Genomic DNA, 17,914 nt, shown 5'->3' with positions numbered 1-17,914 from the left:
ATGATACTAAAATTATTTCACCTCTGATAATGACAATGTTAGAATTGTCACTACAATCAAGGTTGTAATCTGATAAGACTTCAAGTAGTTGTTCTCCCAGAGTGCTGGGTATATGATAATCCATATCTCTCTAAGATATGAAGTATTTCACTAGTAAGTGTTACTAAGTGAATGATCATGTTAAATGAATGTGTATATCTAGAATGTTGTTCCTTAAAACTTAATTATGAAATTCAATCCTCTTTTGCTAAGAGGGAGTGTTAAGGATATAGCTTCATTCAGATTGAAGCAAGTAATACATAATGACATTGAACAAAGGGTCATGACTCTACGTGGCATAAGCAACATAGAAGTCATGCCCCTATATGGACATGACTCTTCATCCTTTTATTTATAGGCATCGCCACTTATTGTGAATTGAAACCAATAACTATGGTAGTTTCATGAACCAGCAAGTTGTCGATATTATCATAGAAGATTAATAGTTAGAGATATATATATATATACATCAGAGGTAAAACATATTCATTGCAGTGATCTTATTAAAGTCTATCCTCACTAGATATTACTAGACTATTGTATTCTCTATCTCTGATCTAAATTCCTTAACAAATATTTCAACTAATACAATTCAAGCTCATTTAGGTTAGGTGCCCCTTCTTTTTTATTTATCAATTTATCGAAACATTTGGGAATTTTGTCTTCTTTACCCTTATTTTTATTTTTTGTGCATTGTCACCTCTCCTAAGGTGTTTCCTTTTCTTGTTTTCCTCTTTCTTTTCCATACAAAAAATATTCTTATCGGCCCCATCCATAATTTCATCCTTACTTGACATTGAAGAGTTGTCAAGGGAGAGATTTGAACCTTCTTTATCTAAGGCACCCTTATTAGGTAAGGACTCTACAATCCCCTTTGAACCTGCTTGATATAGCAAATCTTTTTGCTTCTTTCTATTATCATTCCACTTAGTTCTAGAAAATCATGTCCAATTCCAATATCTAGGCATTCTTTGGTTGTCTAGTATTGGTATTGGGTAAGGAATTAGGTACTACTTAAGTAACTTTTGGCAAGCTTTTTGGTATGCCTATATCTATTTTCATCTTTTGAACATCAAATTTTAGGGGTTTTATCCTTTGAATGCTATTTGTATTCAAACTAAATGGAGGAAAGTCCTTTGTAATAGGTACAATAGAGTTTTCAATGGTGGTTTTTGCATTGCCCTTAGGGATAAATGTTGGGGTTCCCATGGGCCTTTGTTTAAAACTAGGGTAGTTGCTCTTTTGGAGCCCTTCTTTCTTGCAAAGGAAGCATGAATTTAGACCCCCCCAAAAGGACAATTTTGAAGGTTAGGATATTTCCCCCAAGGTCAATTCCAATTTTCTCTAAGATATCCAAACCAACAAAAAGAGCTACTAATAACCTTGCATCCATATGTGGCAAGGTATTTCTAGTTTCCTCAACTTGGAGTACCTTGCCCATTAGAGCAAGGAGATGAGGAAGAAAGGCTAACAATTGAGCTAGGAAATCCTTTATAATAAGCCATCTAATAACAAACACAATTAAGATTTCTTCATTCAAGATATCAAGGGACCATTTTATGCCATAAAGACAACATTACCAAAATTCCAAACTTGTTTTACCAAAGAACACTCTTGCATAGTGTGACATTTTAAAAAATGACAAAAATATCTATTGAATCATGTGAGAGAAAGTGATCTAAATCTCCAAAAAAAATTCTTGAACCCCAAAGAGCCACTCATCAAGAAATTTACAAGCAAGAAACTTATGGTTATCCAAAGCAACCAAAAAGATTGCAATTTTTTTTAATATCTATTCTTCTTTATTCAATGCCTCAAGCATATCATCGTTTGGAACCACAACCAAGGTATCAAGGCCACAACAGGAGCACTTAACTTTCTCGCCTTTAACTTCTCCTTTTCCACTAAGTGCTCCATCACAACTAACATCAAATTTGATAGTCTTTGCGACCCTTTTACCATTCACTTCAGATATAGCCTCTTTGAAAGCCTTATTATTTGCAATACCACTATTTAGATTCATACATACCTTTGGTTGTCCCACTGAGGTACCATATTGTCTGGGCATTAAATTCCCTGACCAAAAGCCTCAATTAGCAGGAGTTTATCAGTTCAAAAAAAATAAAACAAAAGATGAACCTAACCTAGTGTAGGAAAGCAAATAAAGAGCAATAAAAAAAATATAAAAAAAGTTCCCAAAGCCCTCCAAAAATAACTAATAATGATAGAAATGTCAACCAAAAGAATGAAGAAGATTCAAAAGGCCAGAGCAAGCTTAAATTAGATCAATAATGGAGGGTGACTCCACCCCAAGACCTGAGAGCTCACTCTAACCTCTTCTCGATTTACTTCCTCTAGTTGAGTTGTTTACTTCTCTCACTATTCTCCTACTTAGGTTTTGGATTATTTGTAGCAAAGGAAATTTCTAATTAGATATTCTTTCTCATTGTGTGATGACTCTAGTTTAGGCATCACTTGAGGACTCTCTCTTGTCTCCATCTTTTCAAGAGTTACATAGTGTTGTGTCTTGGGTAATTATCCAAAGAAGTGTTAGGTCCAACAATGAAAGTTAATGTACTGAGAGGGGAGGGGTGAATCAGTACTTCAAAACTTTTCTTTAAAAACAATCTTACTGATAAACATAAATTGTAATCTGCTGATCTCATAATATAAAGCTAACACATAATTATAGAAATAACCTTCATACACATTTCACTCCATAACACAAATATTTTGGTTACGCAGAAACTCTTTGTTAGAGAGAAAAACTGTGGTGGGGATGGCACCCACAACTTCACTACTGCAATAATAAAGGTTGCTCGGTTAGAGCTACATGTTTAGCTATTTCAGATAGCTTACCCTGTTAGGAGTATCAAGATCTTTAGATCTACCTTGCTAAAGGATTTTACAACACTTATACAAAATGTTGCACCTGGTTAAAGGCTTTACAATTTATAGACTTTGTTAGAGTCTTTTACCCTATTAAAGGCTTCTATTACAACTCAAATGATTCAATAAAATCTTTACAAATATCTACAACTTTACATCTGAAATGTTATAGCAGATTCTATGTGCTCAATATGAAATTACCTTGCTCATAGCATACCTCGGTAATTGATAAATCAACTCAGTAAACCCTTCTATTTACTTTATCCCTTAAACTATTCTCTGAAGACTTTCTCAGTGACCTCTGAATATCTTTGTCAATTGGAGCATTCACAACTCAATGTGTCCTCTTATGATTTTCCTTTTAACTCTTCTATCACACATGTCTCTCATTTTCATTCTCAAATCGCTCTGTGTAAATAGATCTTTGGGACGGTGATATGTTCATGCTTTGATCTTACAAAAAAGATTCATCGAATGAATAAACATAGAAATTATTTCATTGGATAAACTTCCTCAAAATCATACAAAATCTTGAAGTGCAATTTCCTATGTGATAACGGTTCTCTGTTCCTCGATTCTTGTAACACGTTTCCACATATGTGTCCGAGTTCATTGAATCTGGTAACAAGTTTCTACTTGGTTCAGATTACTCGGTATACCTTCTTTGTTGCTCGATAGACATAGAACATTACTCGGTAGACAGCTCGGTGTATACTTAACTCTGTGACTCCTTTCTTCTGTAACTGACTGCTTTAGTGCTTACCGACTGAATATTTCGGTAGTATTAACCAACTAGAGTATATAGGATGACTTTGGACATAAAACTAATGACAACTTAGTAAATAATAACAATCTCCCCTTTTGACATTAGTTTGGTATGTTTGACAAAACTCCTTTCAAAGTCATAACTCAAAATCTATATACTTACAAAATTTGACTAAAATGATAGTATATACAATTGTCAATAAATAGTAATATACTCAAATATATACTCCCCTTATCAATATACTGTAAATAACTTAATTTGCATGCTCTTGTGATCAATGCTCAGTGTTCACTACTCTGTGTTCTATGCTCCCCCTGTCAAATTCAACTGTACATTCGGATACTCTATTCTGCTCAATACACTCCCTCTTATACTCGATACACTCCCCCTTTTTGACAAACATCAAAACTAGTTACCATTAGGTGGAGGCATCTGGTCAAAAATAGATTTATACTTTGTACTAGCATCGGTGAGAGCAGTGGAGAGTGCATCCTTGACACTATTCATTAGGGAATTTTGAGCTGTAATATCAGCTAACAGTGAAATCAAACCATCTAAAGTGCTTCCCTCTGGTTGAGTGGATAAGTGGGTAGCTCAGTTGATCTGCTCTTGGACTGATGATAAGTGGGGAATAAATAAGGTCTGAAGAGTCATGATATCCATCCTTATTTTGTGCTCTTCATTCTGAAGTTCTAACTGTTGAGCCATAAAAGTTTTCACCTTGGTATAGAAATTCTGAATAGAAATTGGCTCGGTGGTCAATTTATTGGAGAGATCGGTAATCTCTTATTCAGTGACTTCGGTCTTATGCTTGATATCCTTAATAAATAATGAAAATGTACAGAGCTTCTGAAATAAATAAACAATATGTTTGAGTTGAGGGGACAACTCAGCAATGAATCCAACAAGCTTGACTTTACCTATAGCGATTGCTTTATGCACTTCTTCAATCATTTTGGCAGTTAGCTCTTTGTCCTTCAACTTGCTAAGGTATTATGATGCATCTACTCCTGATGCTTCTAATTTAGTGAGTAGTTCATCTAGTTGCATATGGATGGCAGCATCTTTATTCATGGTAGCTTTAGGTAGCATGTCTGTCAATAATGCTTTAACCTTCTGAAGTACTCAGTTCTTCTTCTGAAGAGCCATTTGTCTTTCTTGTTCTGCTTTGGCTTTATATAGTTCTCCGAATTCAATAAGTGCTTGCCCTTTCAGTTTTGAGATGTCAACATTTGGCAACACAATAGGCTTTGACAGATCTACCTTGAAACTATGCTTATTCACTTTCTTTTCTTTGGATGATGAGGCTTTCACCAGTTGAACGAGTACAATGGCTTTGGAGGCTTCTTCACCCTTGGTAGGTTGCTCGATAGAGGCAACACTTTTGTCAGTTCCCTTAGCCTCTGATGTGTCCTTCAATGATTCCTTGGTTGGGGTCTTAGTGGAAATAGTTTCAGTGCATGCAGGTGCTTGAGAAGTTTGTTCCCTAGTGGCCTGAGAAATAGATTCTCCTTTTGTAGACTGTTGACCCTCTTTGCCTTGATTAGTGTCCTGAGGTTTCTCAGTTGAAACTTGCTGAGTTACCGGAGGATAGGACTTGACTTGTTCCAAAACTGATTCACTTGATACCAGTTTGGCATAGGCATTTCCTTCTATCATCTCTTGTTCTTGTGCCTCAATGTAAATGACATCCTCATCTTGTTGAATAGTTGAAGCAGGATCTTGCTCGATAATGTCAACTATTTCTATTTCACCTTGAGTTTCTTCAGTCTGAATTCTAAAGATTTCTTGCCATTTTTCTTTGGTTTCCTTTTCGACTTCAAGATAAAGTCCATTCATAATTTTCAAGGCTCTATGCTTCACTTGAAAATTTCTCTGGTAGTTTTTCAAATGATTTCTAATATCATCTACCGACATGTCTAGAAAGAGATGTACTAAAACTCTTTCTCTTATATGCTTCTTTGAGTCCATAGCATATTTCCATCTGTTGTCAATGTGAGAGTATAATGCATTTGGAAGAAAATTACTTACTTCCAATGGAACTCCTTGGAATTTGAGAAGTGTACATACAACTGATTCTTTTATTTGCCTCTTCTCATCTTCTGTTCTGGAGTCACATTTTGCATACCTAAATGACCCAAATCCTCCATATTGTTTCAATTTGGCACAAAAGTTGTCAACACTGTGTACATCTTCCTTTGTGCTTTTAACAATCTGAAATTTATTTTTGTCTTTAGATTCTGTGTCACTTGACTCTTTATTCAAAATGAGTCTCCTGGTCGACTTTCTATAAGTCTTTGTAACTTTAGGCAATTCAACATTTTTCTGCCTCTTACCGGGTGACACTGCAGATGATCTAGTGTTAGGTCGTTTCACTGGTGGAGTCGGTGATACTGTTCAGTGTGGAGCCTGATCAGTCTCCAAGTGGGAGATTGTTGAAATGTGGCGACTGATCAACAAAGTACTGTACACTTAGCACGTATCCTCGCTGGGGTCCGGGGCCGAGCTGGGCCCCGAGCAGGGGTTCGAGGGCGGCAGCCCCCGAGAAAAAAAATTTTGCCATTTTTCGTTGATGAAAACTGACATTGTAATAAAACCCTAAAAAGGCCGACTTTGTTTGTTGACCTAAAAATGCATGTAGGATGCTTAAGGCATTGTAAGGTTGATGTACTTTTTGCTCAATAATAAGAAAGATTGGACGGCTATGTATGGTGGACGTAACCCATTCTGGGTGAACCACATTAAATCTTTGTGTTATCTGTGTCCTATTTTATTTCTTTATCTTTTGTATTTAAATCTGCATATAATTGTTAGTTCATATTTGCTTTGGATCTGCTTGAAACCCTAACAATTGGTATCAGAGCGAGGTTTTCTGTAAATTTGCAGGACTTTCAGATTTGAGTGGGAGCAATGGAGGATTTCAAATTCAAGGTCGAAAAGTTTAACGGCCAAAATTATCAGTTATGGAAAATGCAGATGGAGGATTACCTGTATCAAAAGGATTTGTGGCGGCCATTGGAAGGAAAGGCAAAGAAACCGACCACAATATCAGATGAAGAGTGGGACATTTTAGATAGAAAGGCACTGGGATCCATTCGATTGTGCCTTGCATTGTCTGTAGCATTCAATATAATAGAAGCAAAAATGACTGTAGATTTGATGGCAACATTGGCTAAGTTGTATGAGAAACCCTCAGCTTCGAATAAGGTATTTCTTATGAAGTGTTTGTTTAATTTAAAAATGAGTGAGGGAGGATCTGTAGCGGAGCACTTAAATGAATTTAATACAATTACCAGTCAATTGTCTTCGGTAAAAATTACCATTGCAGAAGAGGTTAGGGCTCTCTTGATTTTATGTTCTTTGCCAGAAAGCTGGAATAGCTTGGTTATGGCTGTAAGTAACTTTGTCTCTAGTAAAAATACTTTGGTATTTGATGATATTGTTGGTGTTATCCTAAGCGAGGAAATGCGAAGGAAAAGCACAGGTGAGACTTCAACATCATCGGGTAGTGTTTTGAATGTGGAGAACAGAGGAAGATCAAAGGAAAGAGGAAAAGGCCCTGGGAATGAGAAGTCACGAGGGAAGTCAAAGAAAGGACGCTCTCAATCTAGAGGAAAGAAAGATTGCTGGTACTGCAGAAAGCCTGGTCATCTAAAGAAAGACTGTTGTTCTCAGAAAAACAAAGAAGGAGACAAAAATGAAAATGACAGTAAGGAAGCTAATATTGTAAGTAATACTTTACAAGATGTTTTAATCTTATGTTTGGATAATGTTAATGATTCTTGGGTAATAGATTCTGGGGCTTCATTTCATGCTACACCCCATAGAAAATATTTTCTAGAATATGTTCAAGGTGATTTTGGACAGGTATATTTGGGTGATGATGAGCCCTGTCAAATTTTTGGAAAAGGAAAGATAAAGATCAAGTTGCAGAATGGTAATGACTGGTTTCTGCAGGAGGTAAGACATGTTCCTAATTTAAGAAGAAATTTAATTTCTAGAGGGCAACTAGGTAGTGAAGGTTGCATAGTTACCTTCTCAGACAGTATGTGGAAGGTCACTAAAGGATCATTAGTAGTAGCTAAAGGTGAAAAGGTAGGCACATTATATCTGTGTACTGGTAACACTTACTCTACCTTAGCTGCTACAGATAAAGTTACTGCAGGGACAACAACAATAAATGTTGCAAGAACAGATTCGATAATGTGGCACCATAGGCTTGGGCACATGAGTGAGAAAGGGATGAAAATCCTTCACTCCAAAAATCTATTGCCAGGACTAAAGAAGATTGATTTAGAGTTCTATGAAAACTATGTTTATGGTAAACAGAAAAGAGTCAGATTTTTCAAGGTTGGGAAACAAAAGAAGAGTGAGAAGTTAGAGCTTTTACATTCAGATGTATGGGGACCGGCTCAGGTATCATCTCTTGGTGGCTCTTGTTATTATGTTATTTTTATTGATGACTCAACCAGAAAAACATGGGTATATTTCCTAAAATAAAAATTAGATGTTTTTGAAACTTTTAAGAAATGGAAAGCCTTGGTTGAGAATGAGATAGGAAAAAAGTTGAAGTGTCTCAGATCGGATAATGGAGGTGAATATTGCAGCAAAGCATTTGAAGATTACTGTTCCTTAAATGGGATTCGACAGCAGAAGACAGTTCCAGGAACTCCACAGGAAAATGGTGTGTCAGAGATAATGAATACGACCATCATGGAATGTGCAAGGAGCATGAGATTGCATGCTAGATTGCCCTTACATTTTTGGACAGATGTTGTACATACTGCTGTCTATTTGATAAATAGAGGACCTTCAACCCCTTTGGATGGTGGTATTCCAGAGGAGGCATGGACTGGTAAAAAGGTAAATTATTCTTTTCTAAAAACTTTTGGTTGCGAAGCTTTTGTCCATGTTGATAAAGAAAACAAAACCAAGCTTGATGCTAAATCTCATAAATGTACCTTCATTGGATATGGGATAGATGAATATGGCTATCGGTTATGGGATTTTAAAAATAAGAAAATAATTAGAAGTAGAAATGTTATATTCAATGAGAAGGTTATGTATAAAGAACAGATGCAAGAAAAGAAGCATGAACAGGACAAACAAGAATATGTGGTGTTGGATGAGATTCCTGAAAATGAAATGCCACAGGTACCTGATGCTCAGCAACAACAGATTGTCCCACAAACTCCTGCAAGTGTTAGACATTCTACGAGGACAAGTAGACCCCCTGAAATATTTTCTCCTTCTTTGTATTCTATTTTATTAACGGATTCTGGTGAACCAGAAGAATATGAAGAAGCAATGCAGGTGGATGCCAAACAACAGTGGCAACTAGGCATGAAAGAGGAGATGGACTCCTTGATGAAAAATAAGACTTGGGACTTAGTCCCTTTACCTACAGAAAAAAGAGCCTTGCCTAACAAATGGGTTTATCGATTGAAGGAGGAGGAAGGAGGTCAGAAAAGATATAAGGCCAGACTTGTGGTAAAAGGTTTTGCACAGAAAAAGGGTATAGATTATGATGAAATATTTTCTCCAGTTGTAAAAATGACTTCAATTAGAACTGTACTTAGTCTTGTGGCTGTAGATGATTTACATCTTGAACAATTAGATGTCAAAACAGCTTTTCTCCATGGAGATTTGGAGGAGGAAATTTACATGTTGCAACCATAGGGATATGAGGTCAAAGGTAAGGAGAACTTGGTGTGCAGGTTGAAGAAAAGTCTGTATGGCCTAAAGCAAGCACCCCGACAATGGTATTTAAAATTTGATAGTTTCATGGCTGAACACAGTTATCATAGATGTCATTCTGATCATTGTGTATATTTTAAGAGATTTGATAATGGCAGTTATATTATCCTGTTGCTTTATGTTGATGACATGCTTGTTGCTGGGTCTAACATGCAACATATAAATGATCTTAAACAGAAATTAGCCAGGTCATTTGCTATGAAGGATTTGGGTGCAGCTAAGCAAATTCTCGCTATGAGGATTACACGGGACAGGAAAAATAGAACCTTGAATTTGTCCCAAAGTGAGTATATAAAGAAGGTGTTGAAAAGATTTAACATGCAGGATGCAAAAGCAGTTAGTACACCTTTGGCTAGTCATTTCAAATTGACTAAGGAGATGTGCCCAAAGGAACAGGAAGAGGTTAATAAAATGTCTAACATCCTGTATTCATCAGCTGTTGGCAGTCTGATGTATGCAATGGTATGCACAAGGCCAGATATTGCACATGTAGTGGGAGTTGTGAGCAGGTTTATGAGTAATCCGGGTATGGAACATTGGAATGTTGTGAAATGGATTCTTCGGTATTTGAAAGGAACTACTACGAAGGCATTATGTTTCAAAGGATCTAATGCTGCTCTAAGTGGATTTGTTGACTCTGATCTAGCAAGTGATATTGATTCACGGAGGAGTACTACAGGGTATGTTTTTACTATAGGGGGAACTGCAGTCAGTTGGATTTCTAGGCTGCAAAAGGTTGTTGCACTTTCAACCACTGAAGCTGAGTATGTTGCTGCTACAGAAGCCAGCAAAGAGATGATTTGGTTGCAATGTTTTCTGAAGGAATTGGGTCAGACACAAGAGGATAGCCCATTGTATACTGATAACCAGAGTGTCATTCATCTTGCGAAGAACTCTGCTTTTCATTCAAGGACAAAGCACATTCAGCTCAGGTACCACTTCATCCAGACTATTTTGGAGGAGGGTCAGTTACGGCTTGAGAAGATTCACACAAGTGAGAATCCTGTCGATATGTTCACAAAGGCAGTTCCACAGGAGAAGCTGATTTCTTCATCAGTTTCTGTTGGTCTTCTTGATTGATAATTGTGGAATTTATACCAGTCAAGTCCTAGTGTTTTATCTAGTGGATGTTGCATGTACAGTGGTGTCGTGTAGTATCAGTCTCCAAGTGGGAGATTGTTGAAATGTGGCGACTAATCAGCAAAGTACTGTACACTGAAAACCGACATTGTAATAAAACCCTAAAAAGGCTAACTTTGTTTGTTGACCTAAAAACGCATGTTATAAGTGGCTGGGATGCTTAAGGCATTATAAGGTTGATATACTTTTTGCTGGATAATAAGAAAGATTGGACGGCTGTGTATGGTGGATGTAACCCATTCTGGGTGAACCACGTTAAATCTCTGTGTTATCTGTGTCCTATTTTATTTCTTTATCTTTTGTATTTAAATCTGCATATAATTGTTAGTTCATATTTGCTTCGAATCTGCTTGAAACCCTAACAGATACCTTAGGTGTATCTTGTTTCTTCCTTTTCAATATTTTGCCCTTTGGCAACTCGGTGCTCAGAGTAATTGTTGCTTCTTGAGCCTCAGATTCTTCCTCAATTGTAAGTTGATCATCTTTCCTACCTATTGGCTTAGTAGGTGTCAAGGTAGAACCTTCTCCAAATTTCCCAGTTAAGTCTTTTATCATTTTAGTGTCTTTTCTAGTAGCCTTTGGTACAACTATGCTCATTTTTACCTTCTCTTTTACCTCTTCATAGGTACCATATCTGATTTCAGTTGAGTGCCTTGGAAATGTCAGAAAGGCATCTATCTGTTGTTGAGAAATATCAAGATCCATCTCATAACCCATGGACGGTAGAGATTGAGTTCTAGGATCTACTGCATTGACATAACAGTAGTCAGTGTCCACTTCAAAACATATATCATCCTTATATTTTTCCACTAACTGAGGTGGGATTTTGTACCTATTATGCATCTTTTCTTGAAATTTGCTAAAGTAATCATCCATTATCTCATTGAAATTATCACCTAATTGATTGATAAAGTCATTTATTTGATGGGTGATTGGTCGGTGTAACTCCCAAACTATGTTATCGACTGATGGGAAGAATTTCTGAAAAATAGAAAAACATGCACACTAAGAGTGACCCAAACTTTAGTGTGTTTGCCAAGTTATTCTTCTTAGGTTTCCTTATAGTGTTGAGATTTTCAAATAGGTTTTTTAACAACACTTCACATAGATCAATATTCATACCCTTTTTAACAACCTTGTAGGCCAAATCTACATCTGCACATGGTACATTGTTTTCTCTTGTCGATTGAAAGAAAAAATAACCGATGACTCTAATTGCAAACTTTAGCTCTACATCTGTAACATTATTCAATTTAAGACCTCTACAATCAGACTCAACTCTGATTAAAGTTATCAATTCCTTTTGTGAAATCATTTTCTGTGCTTAGGCATGGTCGTATATAGGGTATCCGGTTATTATGTGAATGATCTCCTTGGTGATTTTGAACGGTTGCTCCTCTAACCACATAAAGTCATCATGAACTCTGCTCAAAACAAATTTAACCCATTGGGATTTGAAAACTTGAGGGTAGGTTAGGGCTTCGGTCAATCCCTTGAATTTTATATGCTCATACTTGCTATCTAGGATTTCATTGGTGCATAACTCATCATACATGTCCTTGATCTCGGTATGACCTAGCTCTTCAACACGGCACTTAGTGTAGAATCTGAAATCTTCAACCAATAGAACCCTATCCGGAATAAGAGAAAATGTAGTTTTCTCATCGGGTTCAGATGCAACTTTGGGAGATAAGGAATACTTCAGTGAGAGCTTCTCAATAGTCTCAACTACAATAGGTTTCTACAACTTAGGAGCCATTTCAAACTTGGATTTCTACTAATGAAAGAGCTTAGGGTTTTAACTAACCAAAAACTACTTTCGACTTAGTAAATATAATGCAGATGCTCGAAACTGATATTGACCGATTAACTGGCTTGAAAATGCATTTGAGATTGTTGTATAAATACCTTGAAATTTGCTCGAGAGATGTTTGATCACCTTTGAATCGCTTAGCTCTGCTCTTGATAACTGGTAAGTGTAAAATGACCACACGAAGAACTTTAAGTACATATTTTACCTTATCAGGCTTTGTGCAGTTAGGTAAGAAAACATTAAATGCACTTGGTTCCACTAAACTGATTAACTTCCTTTTACGCTTTTACCGACTAGACAGGCTTCCTGCACTTACCGACTTCTCTGGTACTCCAAAAGACTAGATATAATTTCAAACTTGCTAATGCATCTTAGCTATGCAGATTTTGAAATTAAGTATATGATAAAATAGGAACTGTTAAGATCTAACCTTGAGAGAATGCAGTCCCTTCATACCTTTACTAATTAATTTGAAATAGATGCACCTAACTCGGTAGGTAAGGTGCTTTCTTCATTTTTGACTCAATTTCCTTCTTTTTCCAGATTTTTTGTAGTTTGATTTTTATCTCTTCAGTATCTCCTCTAGGTTGATCTTTGTAGTTCTTAGCCAAGTCTCCAACTTTATGATAATGAAAGCATGTCATTCCAAGATTTCTCCATGATCTTCGGTTGTTCATTCCAAACCTTATCATGCAGTTGGTACTTATATGTCCATATCTTCCACAACATTCACACCATATTCTTGTATTGTAATCTCATGGTACTGCAGTATATTGTCGGTCAAGATCTGTGTGAGTTCAGTAGCTTCTAGTATTTGCTCGGTGTGAAGACCTCATATAGTTTTTCTGCTTAAACCAACACTTCTCGGTAATGTGTCCATATCTATTGCAGTTTTTGCAAAACCCCTTGAATTTTGCCTTCCAAAAATTGCTAGCAAACTTTGTCCTACATTGTTTAAGTGTGTGACCATACTTATTGCAATTGTAACAATAACCATCAGACCTAGTGACATTCGGTAGCTTACTTTTTCTGATTTGGCACATGTTGGCAGTATGTCCTTGTTTTCCACAGTAGTTGCAGATAGGCTTCTTTCCTTTCATGTTCTCCTTGTTTCTAGCTTGCTTTGATGATTCCCCTCTCTTGGTGGTGTTGATCCCTTTCTCAGTAGAATTTTTTTCTTTGTAACCAAGTCCTGCATCTTTGTTGGGTCTTCTTATATTTGGTTGCTCATCCAACATCCTTGATGCTTCATAACTTTTCTTCAGTGTTTCTTTTGATTTCTTCTCTGCTTCAAGTTCATTTATCAATCTTGAAAATTCAAGTTTCAATGCTTGATTCTCATTTTCTTTTAGATTTTCTTCATGATGTGCATAAAGATTATGTTGAATTCTAGTCATTCTTGTGATTTCATCATTCTTTTCAGACACCAATGCTTCTAGTTGTTGTTTTTTCCTTTCCATGTCTCTTATGTTATCCTCAGTTATTCTTAATGCATCAATATTTTCAGTCATCTGTGTGCTGAAATGCTCATGTTCTCTTTTCATTGCTTCCATTTGTTCAATCAGTTCTTTGTTCTTTTCTTTTAGTTCTCCATTCATTTCTTCAGTCTCTTCTAATATATTGTTCTCAGATGATGTCTCAATTTGTTCCACCAACTCTTGTGAGTCCTGTAAATCATCAGACAACCTTCTTCTGACTTTCAGTGATCTTTGCATTTGTCTCTGCATATCTACAATCACTTGATTAGCATGATCCAATTCTTCTTGAAGATTCACAATTCTCTGAGATTGTTTGTATCCTTCCATTGATAAGATCTTTCTCTTTAGGTTGTTAAACCCTTTTCCAAGATTGAAGCTCTGATACCAATTGTTAGGTCCAACAATGAAAGATAATGTACTGAGAGGGGAGGGGTGAATTAGTACTTCAAAACTTTTCTTTAAAAACAATCTTACTGATAAACATAAATTGTAAACTACTGATCTCATAATATAAATCTAACACATAATTATAGAAATAACCTTCATACACATTTCACTCCATAACACAAATATTTTGGTTACGCAGAAACTCTTTGTTAGAGAGAAAAACTATGGTGGGAATTGCACCCACAACTTCACTACTACAATAATAAAGGTTGCTCAGTTAGAGCTACATGTTTAGCTATTTCTGATAGCTTACCCTATTAGGAGTATCAATATCTTTAGATCTATCTTGCTAAAGGATTTTACAACACTTATAAAAAATGTTGCACCTGGTTAAAGGCTTTACAATTTATAGACTTTGTTAGAGTCTTTTACCCTGTTAAAGGTTTCTATTACAACTCAAATGATTCAATAAAATCTTTACAAATATCTGCAACTTTACATCTGAAATGTTATAGCAGATTTTATGTGCTCAATATGAAATTACCTTGCTCATAGCATACCTCGGTAATTGATATATCAACTCGGTAAACCCTTCTGTTTACTCTATCCCTTAAACTATTCTCTAAAGACTTTCTCAGTGACCTCTGAATATCTCTATCAGTCATAGCACTCACAACTCAATGTCTCCTCTTATGATTTTCCTTTTAACTCTTCTATCACACATGTCTCTCATTTTGATTCTCTAATCACTCTGTATAAATAGATCTCTGAGACAGTGATCTGTTCATGCTTCAATCTTACAAATAAGATTCATCGAATGAATAAACATAGAAATTATTTCATTGGATAAACTTCCTCAAAATCATACAAAATCTTGAAGTGCAATTTCCTATGTGATAACGGTTCCCTGTTCCTCGATTCTTGTAACACGTTTCCACATATGTGTCCAGGTTCATTGAATTTGGTAACACGTTTCTACTCGGTTCAGATTACTCGGTATACCTTCTTTGTTGCTCGGTAGACAGCTTGGTGTATACTTAACTCTGTGACTCCTTTCTTTTGTAATCGACTGCTTTAGTGCTTACCGACTAAATATTTCGGTAGTATTAACTGACTAGAGTATATAGGATGACTTTGGACATAAAACTAATGACAAATTAGTAAATAATAACAAGAAGGAAGGGAGGTCTGCTTTAATCTATTTTACAATCCTAACTCTAAGTTAAGGTGTTCATATTGAAAGGAAGAGACTAGGAATAATGTAAGTTGGATTGGTCATTTACTAATGGTAGCTTGGTTGTTGTTATGTTATGGAACAATCATTTTGGTATCCATTGCTCACCCTTGTAAAAAGTTCCAATCCCTTTCAAAGTATGATCTTTAAGATTATAGTTCTTAGTTTTCTTTGTTGTTGGTTTGCTATTTTTTGTTCATTTTATTTTAACTTGGTTTTATGAGTCCACTAAAACCTATCTATCCCTCAATAAATAAAAAATGATTATTATATCACCCTCATATGAGATTTCAATATTCAAGAACTTCTATCTAGTGTAGTGTTATGAATCACTTAATACAAAATCTAAAAACCTAATTCTTCTAATGATATTTCATTCCTGCTCAACTTTTTAAAACTTATTCCTATAAAATTTAGGAGGAATTAAAAAATAAGGCATGACATAAAGGGTTGGTTAATTATGATTAACTTTTTTATAAACTTTTAAACTATTAATAGATTGAATCTCATTAAGATTGTATATGATATCAAAATTCATATGAAAGGAAAGGGATCAAGATATATAGGACATGAGTTGTATGTGTGTGATTCTTATTGTACCTGATCATGAACATTAAATATGGTAACATATTTAATAACTGTAAATATCAAATCATTTTATTTTAATCGTGTCTCTATTATTGTGATGAATACTTTATGTTAAACTTTACTATTATTATTTTTTATCATATTTATTCCAACACTCACCAACTAGGAAGAGTTCATAATTACATAATTTAGAATAAGAAAAGGGCATCCTACATCTAATCAAAATGCAACAGTAATATTTGAATGCATCCTTATAAACAATAGAAGGGGAAAATAAAAAGGAAGAGTATTGGAGAAAAATAAAAAATAGGAGCGAAGAAATAAAAGTAAGAAGGGAGAAGGAAATAAGAAAAGGGGGATAAAAAATAAAAAGGAAAAAAAATGAAAAACAGTATTAAATTCAATAAGGAAAAAATGGGGGGAATTTTCTATCTAAAAAACAAAAGTGATTTGGCTTTTCTCTTTTTCAGAAGTTTTGTCTCATTTTTTTACTATATGTTATGATCTTCTGTGGGATAAAACTTTGGTCCAGCTTATTGCATCAAAATTTGTGGTGCCTCCAATGCTTGATATGCATCATCTTGGGTCAGCTTTGGATAGTTATATTTTTTATATGGGTACTCTTCCTTATGGGGGTTTTCTTTCTCTTCAAAATCTTTTGGAAGATGGGCACTATGGGCATTTGCTCTCTGAAATTAGAATGGGCCTGATCTGTGATACTATTGATGAAGCTCTAAAATATGTGGAAAGTTTGTCTGGTTTTATATCTCCCCAGGATTTGGTCAGAGCACAGGAAGTGTTAGTTGGTCTTCATGCTCTAATTAATTTCTGTTTTGCTTCATTTGCAACTCCTCTCCCCGTGATCCCTATACAGGCACTGGTTCCTCAGAATGCTCGACCTTCTCCTCCAGAGGAAAGCTCGAGTAATTGGTTTTTGGACTAACTGGTCCTACCTTTGCAGATATCTCATATTTTTTGCAGGATGTTTTTTGAGATGGATTTTGGATAGTTCTCATTTTCTCAATTCTATGGAGTTGGAGATTTTCGGTCTGTTCCAGTCTCAGTCCTCCTTGGTTTCACTTCTTGGTATCTTGGCATGCTCCTCTTCTTTTTATATATGACTGTTGTTATCAGTTGATGGGCTCCTAGTTCTTCTTGTTGTAAACCCTTTGGCAATTCAGTCCTGCTTTTGTAACCAACTGAGTTTTTTAATCAGTTGAGATATACGCCCTATGGAGTCTATGTACACAGGGCTTCTATATGGGTATGGGTGAGTTTTTGGGTCATCAAGATCCTCATATTTTGTAAGGGTAGTATAGTTTCTTTCTCAAGGCGACAACCAGAGGTTTTCTTATGGGTTCTTTCCTGCCGGTATGCCTTTTTTTGAACCCGTTGTAAAATCTTTTTAAAAAATAATATAATAAACTTTAGTGGCTATGCCACTTTTATTGAAAAAAAAAAAAAAAGTGATTTGGTTGAGCGATGTAGTTGTGTTTGACCTTAAGAGTGAAGTCAGCTTTTCAAATGTTAAAACCTTTGTATGGAGGCATATTTCCCCAACCACCTTTTTATGTATTATTAGTTAACATTCATTAATTTTATGTGAGATCATGTGTATATAGCTAAAACATATATTAGTTTTATTGAAATTTCAATTAGTTGACAAATTTGTATGCCTCGTCATTTGATTGAATTAAATTGGGTAGTTATTGACAATTAGAATTATTTGGCAACCATCAACAAGTTTATATCCATGTTGTACAATCAACCAAAAGGGACAATATTGTTAGAACATCGTGCCCTTCCCCATTTTTTTATGAGAA

Source organism: Cryptomeria japonica, chromosome 1 (assembly GCF_030272615.1).
Source record: "Cryptomeria japonica chromosome 1, Sugi_1.0, whole genome shotgun sequence".
Lineage (NCBI taxonomy): Eukaryota > Viridiplantae > Streptophyta > Pinopsida > Cupressales > Cupressaceae > Cryptomeria > Cryptomeria japonica.
Note: the sequence above shows the minus strand (reverse complement) of the source record.